Source organism: Notechis scutatus, chromosome Z (genome assembly GCF_049901735.1).
Source record: "Notechis scutatus isolate UNSWTSFEM ecotype Mainland chromosome Z, rNotScu1.2, whole genome shotgun sequence".
NCBI classification, from domain to species: domain Eukaryota; kingdom Metazoa; phylum Chordata; class Lepidosauria; order Squamata; family Elapidae; genus Notechis; species Notechis scutatus.
In genome coordinates, this window is record NC_142025.1 from 29,401,473 (window position 1) to 29,420,909 (window position 19,437).

Here is a 19,437-nt window from a genome sequence, read left to right on the forward strand (position 1 = left end):
CCCAATTTGATTTCTCACCCAAATATACTGATACGAATAAAGCATCCATTAATTTTAATTTATGTGTATTGAGCACAAATTGGATGTTCTTATTGTGCTTATGAAAATGAAATTCTGTTAGCATTCTAGGCTGTAGGCAACATTGGCTGATTTTGCAAAACTAAGGCTAAATTTGGTTAGTATTGAAATTGGATGAGTCTTCCCCAAGGAATACCAAACCTATAGTCTAGATAGGGGATAACTTCTAGGAAAAAGGAGTGGCAAGGCACTTTTATCTTGTCGCAAAAAAACAAAACAAACCTACCTTTATGAATACATCCATGATATTACAAGTAGCTGAAGAAAGTTCTACCTTTTTTTTAAGGAGGAAAGATCTAGATATTACTTGGCTAAATTTAAATTTGCCCCCTTTTGGTATGTTGATTAGTTTTAGCACAATATGAACCAAGGCACACAGGTGCCTAAAACAATTAAAATTGTCCTTGTTTGAAACATGTTTTAACATATTAAATGAATTCAGTCACCGAATGGCCTTACTAGATTTCAAGAAGACCGTATCAGAAAAAGGTGGAAATGAAAATATCAATTAGGTGAAAGGTTTTGCAATCTTTTTCCATCAAGAATATTTAGGTCTATATTTTTTGGAATTCTGTGATTTGCACATAGGGTCAGAAAACTGTAAATCACAGGCTTTTAGGCCTTGATTTAACGTCCTTCCTTCACCAAGGGAGGCATTAATCATTTACTTGTACATAAAATAGAAGCTAATTTTGAGAGGGAAGGGAGTCTACCTTTTAAGAAAATGAACTCAAAATGCATCTATTTGATACTTATTTTTCTAAAATTGTTACTTTCTTTTGTGATCTATAGCTCATTTGGAGCATAACACTGTGTTTTGAGTAAGTCTCATTTTGCAAATCTCCCTGTAATTTTCCAAAAAGCATTAGCTCTAAGCCATTAGTTCAAAAAGGTAAAAAACAAAAAACAAAAATTAAAAACTGTAATTTGGGAGAAGATAATGTACAGTGTTGACTTTGTATTGTTCTTTTTACCCTCTGTGCATGGATGTGCTTCAGGAAAGAAAACAATGGAGGTATGAAAGAGGCTATGAAACCCCTTATATCTGAATAATGCATAAATTAACTAAGCAAAATGAATAGGTAAAAGGAAAATGGAATTACTATTTAAGATATCAGATGCAACCTGATACCCTTAATACTTTACTTAGTAACATCATATTTTCTCTGCTACTCCATTTCGTTCTTTTTTACTGTTTTGAAATATAATAATTCGACAAAAATGTATATATACTGGACATGGCAGTATGTGATATACTGGACAGGAGACAGCAAAATAAAAGAGAAAGAATATACGAAGAGCTACAAATATAAATAGAACAATTGTAGCAAAAAAAAAAAAAAAAAAGCAAATGTATTACCAATAGCAATAGGCACCTTGGGTGCAATCCCAAAACAACTGGAACACTATTTGAATACCATCAACATTGACAAAATCACCTTTGGTCAATTGCAAAAGGCAGCAATGACACCTTTAATACCATGAAAAAACAATATCTGTTAATCCCAGATCCTTGAGAAGGACACAATAGATAAACAAAAATGCCAAATCCAATCTAAACATCTGGCTGACTGTACAACCAATCACAATAATATCATACAAGGAGCCAAACTTGTTAGCTCAAAATTTCAAATGTACATTCTGACCATAAATGAACTGAGGAAGCTTTTTGGATGAAATGCTTTCCAAAATAAAAACCCACCCCAAGAAAGTCTAGTTGTCTTTTGTAAAAAGCACTTTTGGGATAACCATGACCTGGATGATTGAGAATATCCATAGACATCCCTAGATGCTTTAACCTGTCACCTAGTACACATAAGGAGCCACAAATTACAGCACTTATTCTTTCTTATTTCTAAAATAAAGCAAGTGTTTCTAAAATAAAGCAAGTGTTTTCATAGATAAAACTATATTTCATGAAATGGCTATTTATATTATGGTTTTTATTAGATTTCAAGTAAATATGTTCTAGAAGCATGTATCCATATCAAGTGAAAGCTTTCATTACTGATGTATCAAAGGCAGAAAATCACAACTGCCAGATTTACGGAAGGGTCCCTTTGGGGGAAAAAAAGTTTCATATAATGACTTCAATCTCTATGAAAATTCAAGGATGTTCTTGAATGCTCTAGTTTGAAACCATGTAAGCATCTATATTCATCAAGTACTAAGTTCATTATGAAATATTAAATATACACGAAAGGTACTAAGTCCTGCATGGATCACTGTAACTATACACCGAGAACAAAGATGCTTCAATCTTTGTTGTCATTTTAGTTTCTTATGCATTTTTTTAAAAAATGTATGGCCTCTATTTTTTCCTCCACCCTATTCTCTTATGCTTTGTGTCATTTATTTCAGAGAATGGTGGAGGAGTGAGATTTTGGATAAATTGAGGTAACAAAGACCTGCACCTATTAATAATTAAACAGAAAACCAAACTTTATATATTCTTTGTTTAAACTACAGGTAGTCCTCAACTTACAACAGTTTGTTTAGTGAAGTTACAACAGCATTGAAACAGTGACTTTATGACTATTTTTCACATTTGCAAAATATGAAACATCCCAGTGGTCATGTGATTTACTTTTGGATGCTTGACAACTGACTCTTATTTGTGATGGTTGCAGTGTCCCAGAATCATGTGATGCACTTTTGCGACTTTCTGACAAGCAAAGTCAATGGGGAAACCAGATTCATTTAACAGCCATGTTATTAATTTACCAACTGCAGTGATTTATTTAACAAATGTGGCAAGAAAAATGTAAAATACGGCAAACTCACTGAACAAATTTCTCACTTAGCAACCTAAATTTTGGACTCAGTTGTGGTTATTGAGGACTACCCATATTTAGCTATCAACCTGAATATGAAATCTAGTAAAATCATCAGTATTCAAGAGCATCCTTGAATTTTCATAAAGATTAAAATCAGAAACTAGATTTTTAAAAGTGATAAAGTTTCTTGTCAGAATTGTCACTTGGCAATTTTTAAAATAATCTAGCCAAGCTAGGGCCTGTTCTCTTGTACCTAACAGCATTACAGAAATTAGTGATCAAGCTGTTTATCTCATTAATAAGATCCTTGACTCTCTCCTAAATTATAAAACCCACAATTCAATCTGATCTTGTAATTCAAGAAGGGGAAAGAGGGGAAAATCAACAGATATGAAAACGTTTATTACAGAAATAAATAGTACTTTTTAAACAAATACTTCATGAAGCAAATACAATTAGTAGTGGGCCTTCCTACCAGCCTGAGTTTCTAATATATTCCTAATATACTAAGAGCCCACCCTCATGGTGAGGAAAGCAGGAAGTGTGAATCAAACTTATAAATGTCCTGGTTCAAATATCTTTTTAAATTCACTTTGATTGCTTAATAATGTTGGAGAAACTAATATAGAGTGGGTTGGATTTCATATTATATATGACCTAACTCATAAACTCATAAACAGGCCATTCAAAGTTTATACACATTCACAAATTCATTCTCTCCTACACAAGAGTAATTTTAAAAGGCCACCTCAAGATATTTGCAAGTGCCTTCACAGGCAGTTCCATCTGAAAAGATGGGAGTGGCCTAAATGTAAACCAAACATAGAACTTTGTATAGCTAAATTTGGCTCTTAAGCTGGAGTTTCCTCTATCTTTTATTTTAAAAAAGAGCATTTGAAAAAAGGACATGCTTTTTGAAGACTGTTAGTCTTCAAAAAACATGTCCTTTTTTCTTCTCTGTGTTGAGGTACTTCCACAGGTATTTTCTAGACTGCAACTCCTTCTCCCAAAATCATTCAAGATCATTTCAGGGCTGGATCAACTTGTTATCTCTTCACTGCTAAAACCAGCCATATTGCTACTCTATTCTAAAGCTTCTTTGGAGCATCCAAGGTTAATAATTGCTTTCCCTTCTTATTGCAACATTAAAAAATAATGGAGTAGTTTAAACTGGCAGGATCTATTGTCCTTGTAATCAAAACCTTGAGAATAATCAGAAGCAAAATATATTTATTTTTATTTTCTGTTTATAGAAAAGCAATATATTCTCTGTGACTCCTTTAAAGTTCTTTATCATAGCCAGAGTATTTTGGATAGAATTAATTATCTAACCACAGATTATACTGCAAAATGTTTTACAGCTAAAAGCTCCATCATGACTTTTTCACAACTTTTTAATGGAACAAAACAGAAGTTAAATAAAGCACCCTAGGTGATGTAATATGTGCTTACTACTGTGTGTGCCAAATCCATCTGGGCTGTTTCACAGACATCCATAAAACTATTTACTTCATAAATCATTTATGCTCTTCAAGCTCTTAATATAAGCATAAAATATTCTCAAAACATTTAGCCCAATAATAAAATATGCCTTAATAATGGTTTAAGCAGTCTAAAATGAAGAAAGGGCTGAGTTTTAGCTAGACTTTTCCAAAGAGTTTTAAAACAAAAACATAAAAAGATTATTCCAGCAGAAAAATGTGTTTTTCCACATTGCTAAATTTAGGAAATGGGTAATCAGTAATGAAACCTGCTAAGAATTAAAGTCTTATTGATAACTTGGATACTGTTGGGTAGTCAGAATTTTTCTTAGATACTCATATTGTTTTCTGAGGGAACACCTAGCCTGACATGGCTTACTTTTTCTGTGTAGTTAGTCCAAACATAACTGTATTTTCTTAAATCAGTTGCTGTTGTTCTCTTCAAATATACACTTTCTTAGACAATTAGGGCAGTTCAGGGATTTGACAGTGAGTCAGCTAGAGAAAGCTTTAATACATGAATTATATAGCAATTTAAATATATTTCATTAATTCAGCATAATTCTACACAACTCTTCTCTTTATCCTAACAACAAACTCATGAAACACATAAGCAAAGGATAGAATGAGGATGCAAGTTTATTCAGTACTTAAAATCAGAAAAGCTTCTAACTATTAAATTTGCTGTACTGATTTCTAATTCTTATTTGTTTTCTTTACGGGGGAGAAAACCCGAATAACCAAAGATATATATATATATATCTTTGGTTATATATGTATATGTATATGTATATGTATATGACGTATATGTATATGTATATGCATATGCATATGTATATGTATATACAAAACACACATACACACACATATGTACATACGTACATAAACACACACACACACACACACACACACACACACACACACAGAGAGTCAAGTATAAAATTACACCCCTACCAACAGTTATTATTTGTAAATAAATACAGAGCAAACTCCACACACATTCACATTGATTATATTACCTTCTGCAAGCAAAGAAGGGTGGTGAAGGGTGGTTACAGAAGGTGGTGAGCACAGCACAAAACATCGTGGGCTGTTCCCTGATACCACTAGATGACATTGCTAGGGCTTGATGCCTTAGAAGAGTGGGGAAAATAGTCAGGGATGACTCACATCTCGGTCAGTACTTTTCCACTCTCCTACCATTGGGATAGCCAGCGGCACCAACAGGCTGAAGAACAGTTTCTACCCGTGGGCTGTCAGACTTCTGAACAGAAAATAACTTCATGTCAACATTGTATGACAGACTTGCAGGGCCTGCAGGTTGTGCAACAAAGTCACATAGTGTAATAAGATTGGGACTGGGTTAGGGACTTCTTTCCTCACTGTGAGTTGGGTTGGCTCAGCCAATCTCATTGTACACATGTTATACTCTGACAATAAAGGTAATAATATAACCAAGCTTAAAGAACACCAAGGAGTCCAAAATAGTCCCTTTGTTTAAACATCAATATATTTTTATATCTAATCAATTTTTAAATACACTGACAGGGACCACCTATGAACAGTTTTTTCTTCAGCAAAGATTTTATAAAGAGATAGATAGATAGATAGATAGATAGATAGATAGATAGATAGATAGATAGATAGATAACCATGTTATCATTCTCTGTTGCAAAAAATAGTATTATGTAGAATGCAGAAAAGGCATCAGAAATAACAGGTTAAGGGGATTAAAGAGATAGATAACAGAAATGTAAATGAAATACAACTAAACCAAGTTTACGTTGATAGCATTCACTATACTTCTTACTTTTCTACCTTTTGTCTATCATCCAATCTATCTATACACTGATTCATACACTTCCTTTTATTCTTAAAGCTTCTCACTTGTCTCCTTTTAATGATGTCATCTAATGGAAATATTCAAATGATATTAAATATCATTGCATCTAATTTATTGTAGAAAAAAATCCCAGATAAATCATGATCCACGCATTATACCTCAGAACAGTCTAAAATCCAATGATAGGAAATTATAAACCAGTGAATATGATGTTAAAATCCTAAAGGAGATATTAAAGATGTGCGCACAAAAGATGAGCTAATACGAAAGATGAAGCTTCCACAATAAAGTGAGGAAACTGAATGCAACATGGAATATTTTCTCTGTCAACTACTGCCAACACCCTTCTATATGGAGGTTATTCCAGCAAAATGGCTTACCCCAAAGGAATTACTGAGCATTCATAGCAAAGCTGTTTGCTATAGTATTAAAGCTGAATAAATAACTGGGAATGCTGTGTGGCATCAGCAACTGCCTGCCAAAATCAGGAAGGAGTTGATATATAGGGCAAAAACTGGCAGCAAGTTAAAGAGTGTGCTCTGATAAGGTAATTCCAGTCTACTGGAAAATAGTTCATTTGTTGTAGTGCATTTTTTAAAAGTGGAAGGAACAGAGATTCATAGCCATGTAATGAGTTAATTTTATGTGCTTTTAAAAAGCCATTCATATAAATATAGTAAAAGTACTGTAATTTAGGAAGATTTTAGGGTCTATTATTCTATTCTGTGTGAAATAATAGGGAACTTGCTGCAATTCAGATTTTCTCAGAAGTAAATGCATTGATTTTATCAAGCTATGCAAGAGTACACAAACTCTTAGCGTAATATTTCTGTCTACTTCATGGGCAGGGAAGTTGCATCCAATTCCTAATTGGAATTGAACCACATAAGGACAACCCAGTCTGCAACAGAATAGAAATTTACCCCACACATCATGCTAAAACGTATTATAATTAAGCTTTGCATGTCCAATTTTGGATATGGTTAAGATTATGTATCTTACGGATTTTTGGATACTAATCATGAATATATACTGTAATTTAACCCATCACACATCATTTTATAGAATTTTCTGTTTTTACTGATATACACCCTTCAATACCTGTTGGCAATGCTCACACATGAAAGAAACATACAAAAACATGTAACTGCTGTTGAAGCACATCAGCACACAGTTGTACATCTAATACAATTGGAAGATCTAAAATGGAGATCTAAAATGGCTCTGTTGCTTGGAATGCAGCTCATATATACCAAGTACTATTGTGAATAGGATAGCTATACAAGGGAATCATGCTATATTAAAAAGAAATGGCCACTCCAAAAGAAAATATGGAAAAATACAGAAAATATGGGAAAATACAGAAAAATATGGCTCATGAACCATTTGTTGATCTAGCAGAGATATTTTTGCCTCCATTTCACATAAAATCAGACTGATGAAAATTTTTGTGAAAGTAATGAGCAAAAAAGGTGAAGGTTTCCATTTTCAAATTTCCATTTTTGAAACAGATATTTTCAAGAAAACTGATGCCAAGAACAAAAGGCATCAACAAAGATCCACAGATCAGATATGTCATCAATGGGAAACTGTTTGAAAATCCAGAAGCCAGAGGAAATCACTAAGAAAGCATTCAAGAAGTTTCTTGGCAACTATAGAATACCAAACTACATTCAGCTGGTTGACAAACTCCTTACAGCAGGGGTGTCAAACTCATATCATCACGGCAGTGTCATGTTATGTATCAGGTCTTTTTCCACCTTTGCTAAACCGGGCGGGGGCATGGCCAGCACCTGACATATCTGGCCCACAAGTTTGACAGCCCTGCCTTACAGGACACAAGACTGTGAAGTGCAACATGCTACTGAATTCATTTTCTGCATTTACACTGCAATCAGTTATAAACATGGTGTAAGGGTTCACTAGAACATTATCACAATGGAAAAGTGGTTTTATATATATTCCATTTTTAATTTTTTTTAATTATTTTTACAAATAGTTCAAGACAGTGAACATATCCAAAATATCTTCCTCCTCCTATTTTCTCCACAATAATATCCCTGTGAGGCAAGTTGGGCTGAGAAAGAGTAACTGGCCCCAGCTGGCTTTCATGACTAAGGCAGGACTTGAATTCCCACAGTCTCTTGCTTTCTAGCCTGTTGCCTTAATCAGGGCAACTGGAATCCATCAATGGTGGCTGACTATTGTTGGATATTGCAGCAATATGCCTCAAACATTGAATGCAAATGAAAATCATCGTCAAAACATTTTTAGTCCTGTTGAACTCACATAGCACATTGGAAATACTATGCAATTAAATCAAGATAGCCATTAAAAGTGAATTTCATATTTCTCAAGATTACTATGTAATATAATCATTCTGAAATTATTTTTATGTTCAGTTTGAAAGAGTCTATCATAATCACCAAATTTTTTTTTTACAAAGCAAAACTTTCAAAAAAAATGTTGCCCAGTATAATAGTGTAATTTTAGTTCACCAAGATTCAGATGAATATTTAAGGCTTAATTCAGATTAATATTTAAGATATATATATCAAAACTAGGTAAAGTTCATATATGCCTATTTTAAAAAGAAGTACTAGAAATGAAACCTATCTTTTCCAGGTTTTCCATAAATTTCCAAAGCCAATTCCTGTTCTGTGGAAACTCCTTTTCTGGCATCTGTCATGACAAAAACATATCTTCCATAGATAATTCTGATTTAGCTTTGACGTAATGTAGATGAATGCAGCCTTTCACCAACTGGTGTTCCACAAATGTGTTGAATTTCAATCCCACAATTGTTAGGCATTAGATACACTCACTAAGAACTGGAGAAATTGACAGCTAACACATGGAGACTATGGAGACTACCATGTTAAGAAATATTAGATAACTAGCATTAGCATTAGTTACCAAAGAGCATGCCATATAATTTGAAAAATTATTAGTTTTTTAAATTTAAAATTAAGTTGACCTCATTCCTTTTTACACTTCAACCCAGGATAACACTAAAACCTAACACAGAAAAAGAGGTTTGGATGCAGCTATGGTATTTGGAATAAAGTTAAATTCACAGAAATATAACCACTACATTATTTATTTTTAATAGAGTTTGGTAAAGTTCATCATAATATTTAATACTACATTCTCTTCATAGTCATATGAACTATAATTGTACAGGGAATGATGCAGAATAAAAAAAAATCCCTGAGGATTAATCATGTTTTTTTTTTTAAAAAAAATACCAGCTTTCATGATATCTTTGTTCTTTATATCTTGGCTTTTGTTGGTGCATTTTTAATTAGGATCTGGTATCTGCAATAAACAGTAAACATAAAGAGCTTTGCAAAAATGTATTAGACTGTTTGTTTTCACACTCTAATGCATATTTGCACAATTTTACCATGAAAAAGGGAAAACATGCTAAGCTCTTGGGCTCTATCCCAAATGTCCTGGAATAAAATTTGGAAATGCAGCCATACCACATCATATTTCAGTACTTATCCCCAGGAAGAGGAACAATCATTGTGACAGAAGCATATGATACAGCAAAGAAAACACCTATTTCTCACTTCCTTTCTAGTTTCAATAAAACAAATGCTTATTAAGTTCACAAAGGATGGGAAATTTGACTTATTTTCAGATGAGAAAAATGATTTCTTCCTTATTTCAGAACACTATTATTTTTCTCTATTTTTTAACTAGAACAGATCCAGAAGTCATTACAAAAAAGGTATTTCCAATTGAAACTTGGCTTTAGGCTTGCTAATGGTTATTAAATAGTTTGATCTTAAATCAAGTTGGATATTCCAATATTGGAATATGAAAAGAATATATGATGGGACAATATCCTGTATTTTTTATTTATTTATTTATTTTGTCAAACGATTATAAGATAACAGGTATAAGTAAAAACATAGTTATGAATACATGAAATGGATACATATAAGAAAAATAAAAAGAAACAATAGGACAGGGATGGTAGGCAAGTTGGTGCGCTTATGTACACACCTCTTAGGAAAGGGGTGAGGTCAATAGTCTAAGGTTAAAGTTTTTGGGGTTTGGGGAAGAAACCACAGAGTCAGGTAGAGTATTCAAGACATTGACCATTCTGTTGCTGAAGTCATATTTCCTGCAATCAAGTTTGGTCTATATAATTTTTAAAGAATAGAATAGAATACTTTATTGGCCACAAGGAATTTGTCCTGGTGTAAATACTCTCAGTATACATAAAATAAAAGATACATTCATCAAGAGTTGAGAATCATAAGGTATGACACTTAATAATAGTCATAGAGTACAATAAGCAATCAAAGCATACTAGGAAAGAGTCAATATAAATCGTAAGTATACAAGCAACAAAGTTACAGTAATACAGTCACAAGTGGGAGGGGATGGGTGATAAGGAGTGATGACAAAATTAACAGTAATAGTAGTGCAGACTTTGTAATAGTTGAACAGGATTGAGGGAATTATTTGATTAGCAGAGTGATGGCTTTTGGGGAAAAAACTTCTTGTGTCTAGTTGTTCTGGTGTGCAGTGCTCTATAGTGTCGTTTTGAGGGAAGGAGTTGAAACAGTTTATGTCCGGGATGTGAGGGGTCTGTAAATATTTCCACAGCCCTCTTTTTGACTCGTGCAGTGTACAGGTCCCTCGATTGAAGGAAGGTTGGTAGTAATTGTTTTTTCTGCAGTCCTAATTCTCTCTGAAGTCTTTGTCTGTCCTGTTGGGTTGCAGAACCAAACCAGATAGTTATAGAGTTATAGAGGTAGACTCATTGATTCCTCTGTAGAACTGTATTAGCAGCTCCTTGGGCAGTTTGAGCTTTCTGAGTTGTCGCAGAAAGAACATTATTTGTTGCGCTTTTTTGATGACGTTTTTGAAAACTTACTTTTTAAGTAAGATCTTGGGGATTTTGATAGAGTATATAATAAAAAAAGATTGTGTTCATGTGTTTGTGTCTATGTAAAAAACTAATGGAAAATACTCTTTGCCAAACTGGATGCAATTTCATTTTGAAACATTTCTATCAAAAACCACCAGAAAATTGTAAAGCTTTAAAATGTGGCTCTTGTGAACACTTGTAACTGAGATGATGCCTTGATATACTTTAAACTTAATACAAAAATCATAAAAAATAGAAGGCCTGTCCAAGGTGTTAAAAGTAAAATTTTCTTATAGAGCTATGCTATAATGTATTTCCAAATATAACATGAGATTAAGTAATTTATTTTGACATTTTATGTATTTATGGGCTGAAAGACTGTATGTAATAGATAAAAGATAAGAGTCTCAGATGTCAAACTAAAAGATGAAATCATTACATTTTATTAGCAGACAATATATAAAAATGCCAAAGCAAACTGTAAAGAGAGGTATAGCGTGATGCTCAGAGGTCCTGCATCTAAGTTGCATTTGTTTTTCCCAATTCCCCAAAAGGGGAATAATAATCCTGAATTTAATTAAAAATCTATTTTTAAGATCAAAATAATGAAAAAGTTAAAAGACTCACTCACAAAGAAGAGTAATGTAAGAGTCTTGGGGAATATGAAGTGATGAACTCCCTGGTATTTTATTTCCTTTGGACTACTCGAGGGTGGATCATTTGGGGAGACTGCAAAATGCTAAAATGAAGATTTTATAAATCTATTAATTTTGCATGAACTTATGCAAATATCAGCTGTAATTATTCCAATGTACTTTAGGGGGCATAGTTTGTGAGCTTTTATTTTTCGGAACCCATTTTAGTTTTTATGTTCGATCTTTGGGTGTAGCTTTTACCTAGTTTAATAATTAGCTGTGAGTTTACAAATTACAGAGTAACAGAATTGGAAGGGACCTTGTAGGTCATCTAGTCCAACCCCCACCCAAACAGGAGACCCTACACCATTACCTTTTTGTTTGTGTGTTATTCTTACTTATATAAAAAGCTTGGAAAAGCCTCAGAAATTAATTTGAATGAAATAAAGTTTATAGTTCCATATCATGCTTGGAACCAATCAAGCAGGACAGAGGTGAGCCGGCATAATATTCAGAAAGAGAGACTCATTTTCTTCAACTTGATACCTTGGCCTATCCTTGCGTACAGAACTATATTAACTGTTAACAGCAAAATAAAAATAGAAATCTGTTCAACACTACCTGGCTGCCTACAAAGTGGCATGAAAAAATCTGCAAGGCTCCCAAGGGATTCTGTAGACCACGCAAACAGGATGAGTTTGTGAACTGCTATAAAGTTGCTGCTTCTAAGGTTGTCTAACTTTCAATAAATCATTATTGGGTCAAATCTGGATTCTTTTGCAATATATTATCCTGGGGCTTATTTTACATGCTTCACATTTGAAAATGCTTTGGTACTTAGGTGAACATGATACTGCTCTGTTCATTCAAGGACCCCCAATTTTTTTCAGACTTATGCACAACCTTGAAAAAGAATCAAGCTGCTTTAACGGATTACAGAGAGGTTACATAGGGGCAAAGCATTTCTTCACAATCATTTTCAAAGCATGCATAAACGTATTTATTAAGCTCTGCTGCTAAAGCTGTCCAAACATTTCTCAATTCTAAAATGAAACCAACCTTTTGCTTCTAATTTGTTCTAGAATTGTATTTACTTCATATCATGCTGGATTAGACACCTTATCTCTGGCTTCCTCTTTGTGATGTTCTCTAAATTATATAAGCTTGTACAACAATTATGTGTGAGGAGAGCCTACCTATAGTATTTTTTACTTAAAGTTACAGTAGTGACCATATTATCATGAACTGTGTGAGGGACGTGGAGACTGCTGTAATTATTCTAAATGCAAATTCAATTGCAATGGTTGGGTACCTACACTGAACTAAATTGTAATGTGATGTACTTGGGCTTAGTTTAGTGTTATTTGTGAAACTGGTTTATTGGTGAACCAACCCATTGCTTTGCATGACATATTAAGCCGGTCTATTTAAGGGTCAAATACATTCTTGCCTAGCTTGATATTCCCAGATGCTAAGTGAATAATACTTATATTATTCTACTATTATTATAGTATTAGGGATTCTGCATTCAACCAGCCTCTACTTACCCATTTCTGGATATGGCCCATACCAATAATTTTTCATACCTTTCCACTTTCCACTTATATATGTATTATGAGATTATTTGATTTAGCATAATGTATGAATCCAACCTATTGTAAGAATGGTGCAGTAATTACAATATTAGACTGGGGAAAGTTTGATTAAAGCCCCCATTTTACATGGATATGACTAGATGGGTGGCTGGCCTTTCCCTCTCCTTTATGCCAATCCATCTTCCAAGTGTGCTTCTGATAAATCATGCTCCACATATACTGTGCTGAGCTGATGAATGAAAATACAAGATATTATAGTACAAATTCACAATCTTCTGCTTAAGCAAGCTATGGCTTTCATTAATTTGAACCTTGCAATATCTCCGTTACCTTCTGTTCTATGGTCCCAGAAGAACAGATTAGGGAATTGATTGTTTCTTCGGGCAGAGAGAAACAGAGTTCTTTAAGCTATTCCTTTTCTAGTTAATGAACAAGATCTGTTGAATCTTCTATGATGATCTTCCTGGAAAATCAGGGTGCATCCTTCAAATGCTCTTTGACCTGATTAGTGGCAAAGGACAAAGTGTGTTTCTTTTGTCTTAATACAGTCTATATAGTGAGTAAAAAGCATTAGCAGCTAGGATGTGTCCCTAACAGAGAATATTTGCAGCTGTTGGAGTACTGGTAAACAGTCAAAGTTAATTCTTGCATTAATATGGGCTGCTGGAAGTTACTGAACTTAAGAACCCCTCAGTACACTTTTCTTTTTACTTTAAAAAAACAATTCTGTTATCAGCCAGAATTAGGACATGCACATCATTATGGACACTTCTTTTACGATTTTTAATTAATTTAAAATGCACTTGTAGTCAGCTAATTGACCGACTAATTTTGAAGTCAGCAAGACTTAGGACATTCACACATTTATTCCTTTTACTATTTTTTATCTAATTTAAAATTAGTTTGTCCTTTTCTACACCAAATTCCCTGATTCCCAGATGATCATTATTAGGGCAGAAAAAACAAGTTTTGTGTTATTCCTTCAGCCATGATTTTAGTGAGCTTAGAATTACAGACCTGTAAATGTTCTGAAAATCATTTTATCCACAGAACTGTTTTGGTATATCAAGAATGCAAAATAATGAAAAAACATGGATAGGGATGAATATGAAAAGAAAAAATATTATCTGGGTGATATAAATTTACCTGTTTTTATTATTTATTTTAACATACACTGGCAGCACATATCCAAAACAATTCCAATCTCTGTTGAATCTCTTGACATTTCCATTCTATATTGTGTTTGACATTTCATTCTGTAGTTTGTACTGTAATTTTATATAGCCGGTATGTTTAAATGTATGTAGTTCAGCCTTCAGTAGTAATTAGCTTATTAGTTTTAGTTAGGGCTGGGCTCCACTGTCTTCAGCAGATCTTAGTAACAGGTAACTATAGTGCATATCATCACATCACAAAACAGATCAGTTTCATTTTGCTGGCAGCACTGTTTAATACAAATATGTACAAATATACAATTTCTGTGTAACACAAACAATAAGAAATAAATCTACATGCAGTCTTTTTAGGAAAAAAATTGAATATTTATTAATACATTCTTTGAAAAGACTGGGATTATAACAGTCTCTTTCCGAGTTTTATCCTGTTTGCCAAATTTTAAATTATATGTTCTTCTAATACTAAGGAATTCAGTTTGCAATACTTATTTTACTTGTTAAATAAGTACATTTTCCCACCCCGTAGTGATTTAATCTCTATGAATGAAGAAGTTAAACAGTGTTTATCAGTATAATCACACAGTCTTTTCAAGAGGACCTGCAATACATGAATCACAAAACACAACTGATTACAAGAATCACTTTGGGCCATTTGTCATACATGCTGGAACTCCAAGGCAGACACTGTAGCAAAGTGGGTCTGACTTGAGCAGGAGACCTGTGTTCAAAAGATGCTCAATAACATCAACTTACATTAGCAACGGCAGCATAAAATAAAATAAGTATGGCAGTCTATAAGCATACGTTGGGGAAATGAACAAATGATGAAAGCAGTGTCATGCATGATAGAAACTCCATCCTTTTGTGCATGTATTGCAATACTATATTATGGATATGTAAAAGGAGCTGATTTTGTCATTTTGATAAAAACACTGGGTTCTACTTATTGAAGGCAAAGGTCATCTTACTCCAAGCTGAACTCTCTTTCATCAAAAGAGAATTTTGGTGAGAAGAGGTCTTTTTGTAATGCTCTGGCTAATAGATGTCTTTAGTACACTCTAGCTTAGCTTGCTTTTAGGCACCTGTCAAGTAAAACTTTTTTAATTGCTTCAGCATTTTAAAACATTTTAAATGCTTTTCTAATTCCTTATATATTGTTTCTCTAAATTCCCATTTAATGTGATTTAACTGACATTTAAGTTCATTTTTGAGAGCTGTTTGGCATTCATCTATTTTAGTAGTACTATTCTGAACTTGTGAATTAAAGAAACCATACATTTAACTCTTAAATAAACAAGATAAATATTTAACAATTCTACCTGAACAATAAATATTTAACACTCTTAAAAACAGAAATTTTGTAACATGGGAAATGGTATAGAAATGAAATACAATCAATAAGTGAAACCAAAGATAGTAATTGTCTCCTTCTTTCTCTTTTTCTAGTATTCCATTCTCCTGTCCCAGTTTACATAACACATGTATATGTCTATCTTGACTATAGGTAGTATCACTTAGTTGAAAGATGCAGCAATATCTTCACACTGAAATAAAACTTCTTTTATAATTTGGGATTGTTTTTTGACAAGTTCTTGGAGGACAACACCTCCTAACTCAGTGATAATTCAGCAGATATCCTAGCTGCCTTTTCTACTTACTTCAGAAAACAGATACTCCAGTTATTTTAGAGGAGGTGCATGGGATTTTGTACTTGGGATAGAAAACTTGTGAAATAATATGACAACAGTTTAGAAGTTGTTGTGTCTGCCAATCCATGCATCGTACTTGGTCTTGTCTTAATGTCCATTGAGAATATATTGAAAACTTAACTGCTGATGCAAGAATCCTCCTACCTAGACACAAATATATATATTGAAATAATAGACAATATTTGTAGCTCAGGTTTTAGATTTTGGCAGTGGTTTGCTCTCCAAGCTTGTTTCAATTTAGTTTCTGAATGTTTCATTGCCAGACTAGGTAACATCAGCAGGATTGTCTTGTCTTATTCTCCTTAGCTTATAAATGTCTTGTGTACCAGTGTGGTCAGTTGGTCATGTTGTTGGTTGTTCATTTGGAGCTCTATTTAAATTCTGAGCAGCTAATTGGTTCTTTTGTTGCTTGGTTGTTCAAATGGTCTGGTTTCTTATATATTCATATGCTGGAACTAGGTCAATATGTTTGTTAATTGCTCCTTTGGTAGAATACCAGGGCTCAATAAATTAATGTGCCTGGTGGGTGCTAGCATGGCCAATGATTTTTGTTCCTTCCTGTTGCGAAAAGACTGAGCTGAAATCTTCACTCCGGTCCGTGCTTCCAGCGGGAACATGGACCGTTCCTATTGGTTGACGCTGTATGACAGCTGACTATAAAAGAGAGCTGTCAAATGGCATCATCTGTTGCCCACCAGCTGGCTGCAGTCGCAGCAACCCTTTATTGTTACAATAAAGTTTAAAGCTGAAGTTTGCTCCACGTTCGCCTCAGTCATTCCACTGCTCTACTACACTGGCAACAAGGGCGGGATTCATATAAAAGGCAAACGAGCAAAGAATCGCTGAGCGAAGTCACTACAAAAAGAGCTGAAGCCACTACTGAGCTGTATGTCACTTTAAGAGCTTACTGTCACTATTCGCGAGAGCGAATTTCAACTTTCGCAGAAGAACCAGCACTGCTGAGATGAGATGACTTCAAACCCTGCATTTCCGCCTTTCAGACCGACAGCAGAGACATGGGAGTCCTACAGAAACCGATTTGACTGTTTCCTAGATACCATAGTCCTCGCTGACATTTCCGACCATAGGAAAAAATCTTACTTTTTAAGTTTTTGCAGAGCCACAGTGTTTGACACTGCTACGGCATTGCTGGCTTTGCGTTCAACTAAGACTGTTCCATGGGAAGAATTGCAGGAAATTCTTTCTAACCATTATTCCCCTAAGCCCTCCCGAATTGCCAGGTATCATGCTATTAAGAGATGGACCCAGGCTGAGGGAGAAACTATTAGTGGGTATGTGGCAGCTTTACGAACAGCTGCACTTCACTGTGGGTTTAGAGACTATCTGGAGGACATGTTATTAGACCAACTAGTTTGTGGAGTACGGGACTTAAGGCTACAAAAGCGTCTATTGGCTAAAGGGGATTTGACCTTAAATTAGCAATAGAGGAATCTCAAGCTGCAGAGCTGTCAGCACTTTCAGCAGCAGAAAATCAGGGAAATCCAGTCAATCAGAACAACTCAGCCATTCATTACAATGAAGCCTCCACAGAGGAAGGCTCTGAAGAAACTAGTGATGTAAATTGCCTCAGGCAGCCCAAAACCAGTCAGAGGGAAAACAGGTCAGTTCCCAATCAACCTCCATGATCTCAGCCCATCTGTCTAAGCTGTGGAGGAAATCACCTCAGGGCATCCTGCAAGTTCAGGAATGCCATTTGTCTAAAATGCCAGAGAAAGGGTCATTTAGCCAGGATCTGTCAGGCAGGAAAGACTTTTGCCCAACCACAGAAACCTCAGACAACTCAGCATTTTCAAAAACAAATTGGAAACTGTTTCACCTGCTACCAAGCCAAGCTGGCAAACAAAGTCTCTAACAAAATCAATGTTATTGTTTCTTTAGAAGGGAAACCTTGCAGGATGGAGGTAGACACTGGCTCAGCACTCTCCATCATCTCGTGGAGCACGTTGAAATGACTGCTTCCCAGGATGGCAAAGAAGAGGCTTCAAGGCTGCAACTTAACCCTATGTGACTACCAAGGCAGAACCATCCCAGTCATCGGAAAAGGCAAGTTTTTTATTCAATTTCAAAATTTTAAAGGTCACTTGCCTTTAGTGGTAGTGGATGGTGCCCTCCCAAGCCTGTTGGGGTTAGACTGGTTCTCTGCCCTTGGCCTCCATATAGGTGGAATCCACTCTATTGCAAATTCAGAGGTGGACGCCTTGTTCAATGACTATGCTGATGTGTTCAGCGAAGGCCTAGGCTGTTATTTGGGAACCCCAATATCTTTCAACTTGGACCCTCTAGCAGTCCCAATCCGTTTAAAGCCTTGAAGAGTACCTTTTGCAATCCGCCCTAAGCTGGACAAGGAACTAGACAAATTAATTAAACAGGGCATATTAGAGCCTGTGGACTTCGCAAAATGGGAAACCCCGATAGTGACATCCCTGAAGAAAGATGGCAGTTTAAGAATTTGCGCTGATTACAAGTGCTCGTTAAACAAATATTTACAAATCAGTGCTTATCCAGTCCCAATTATCCAGCACCTGCTGCATTCTTTTGAGACAGGAACCATTTTCGCAAAACTAGGCATGTCAGAAGCCTATCAACAGTTCCCTGTTGATGACGCAGCCGCAGAGCTACAAACTATTGTAACGCACAGGGGTGATTTTAACTGTAGGCGCCTCCAATTCGGTGTTAGTGTGGCCCCAGGAATTTTCCAATCATTAATGGAGAGACTGCTTCAAGGATTACCTGGCGTACTACCTTATTTCAATGACATTTTAATATCTGCCCCTGACAAGCCTCAGTTACAGCAAAGAGTCAAAGGTGTCCTCGAGTGTTTCAGAAAGTCGGGACTCAAATTAAAAAAAGAGAAATGCACTATTGCCACCCCACAGGTCAAATTTTGGGGGTACAGAACTGACGCCTCTGGCATTCACCCAATCGAATCCAAAGTAAGGACTATTTACGAGGCACCCACACCAACTAACAAAACTGAACTCCAGACTTTTTTGGGACTCCTTAACTTCTACGCTTCATTTTTGCCACATAAGGCTTCCATTGCAGAACTTCTGCATAGACTCCTGGACAAACAATCCTCGTGGCATTGGGGACCTAAGGAAGCCTATGCTTTCAAAGCAGTCAAATCATTGCTTACATCTGATGTTGTTCTAATGCAATTCAACAAAAATTTGCCGTTAGTCTTAGTTGCGGACGCATCACCTTTTGGCATAGGAGCCGTTTTAAATCACAGACT

General features: G+C 35.0%; 2 long non-coding RNA genes across 2 annotated transcripts in view; both read right to left on the bottom strand.

Moving 5' to 3' along the window:
- Positions 1 to 6,248, bottom strand: part of LOC148128806 (uncharacterized) — a 224,424-nt gene extending 218,176 nt beyond the window's left edge. The window contains exon 1 of the long non-coding RNA XR_015745574.1: positions 6,140 to 6,248. This is a non-coding gene — a long non-coding RNA (uncharacterized LOC148128806). The remainder of the gene's footprint in view (positions 1 to 6,139) is intronic.
- A 2,551-nt stretch (positions 6,249 to 8,799) lies between these two features.
- LOC148128807 (uncharacterized) overlaps positions 8,800 to 19,437 on the bottom strand; it is a 31,234-nt gene continuing 20,596 nt past the window's right edge. The window contains exons 2-3 of the long non-coding RNA XR_015745572.1: positions 13,628 to 13,798; positions 8,800 to 8,861 (exon numbers count right to left, since the gene is read on the bottom strand). This is a non-coding gene — a long non-coding RNA (uncharacterized LOC148128807). The remainder of the gene's footprint in view (positions 8,862 to 13,627; positions 13,799 to 19,437) is intronic.